Source organism: Arachis duranensis, chromosome 2, assembly GCF_000817695.3.
Source record: "Arachis duranensis cultivar V14167 chromosome 2, aradu.V14167.gnm2.J7QH, whole genome shotgun sequence".
Lineage (NCBI taxonomy): Eukaryota > Viridiplantae > Streptophyta > Magnoliopsida > Fabales > Fabaceae > Arachis > Arachis duranensis.
This window is the reverse complement of record NC_029773.3, coordinates 46,855,748-46,856,370: the sequence shown is the minus strand read 5'-3', so window position 1 is coordinate 46,856,370 and position 623 is coordinate 46,855,748.

Here is a 623-nt window from a genome sequence, read left to right as displayed (position 1 = left end):
TGGCTGAAATTGAGGGTCCTGAGCAAAAATCTGATTCAGAGGCTGAAAAGGACTGCAGATGCTGTTGGATTCTGACCTCCCTGCACTCGAAGTAGATTTTCTGGAACTACAGAAGCCCAATTGGCGCGCTCTCAACGGCTTTGGAAAGTAGACATCCTGGGCTTTCCAGCAACGTATAATAGTCCATACTTTGCCCGAGATTTGATGGCCCAAACCGGCGTTGCAAATCAGCCTCAGAATTCCCAGCGTTTAACGCTGGAACTGGCATAGAAATTGGAGTTAAACGCCCAAACTGGCATAAAAGCTGGCGTTTAACTCTAGAAAAAGTCTCTACACATGAAAGCTTCAATGCTCAGCCCAAGCACACACTAAGTGGACCTAGAAGTGGATTTTTACGTCATTTACTCATCTATGTATACCCTAGGTTACTAGTTCACTATTAATAGGATCTTTTGACATTGTATCTACACCTCATGACACTTTACACGTTTCTTTGTGTACCTTCCCACGGCATGAGTCTCTAAACCCCATGGTTGGGGGTGAGGAGCTCTGCTGTGTCTTGATGGATTAATGCAATTACTACTGTTTTTCATTCAATCATGCTTGCTTCCATTCTAAGATAT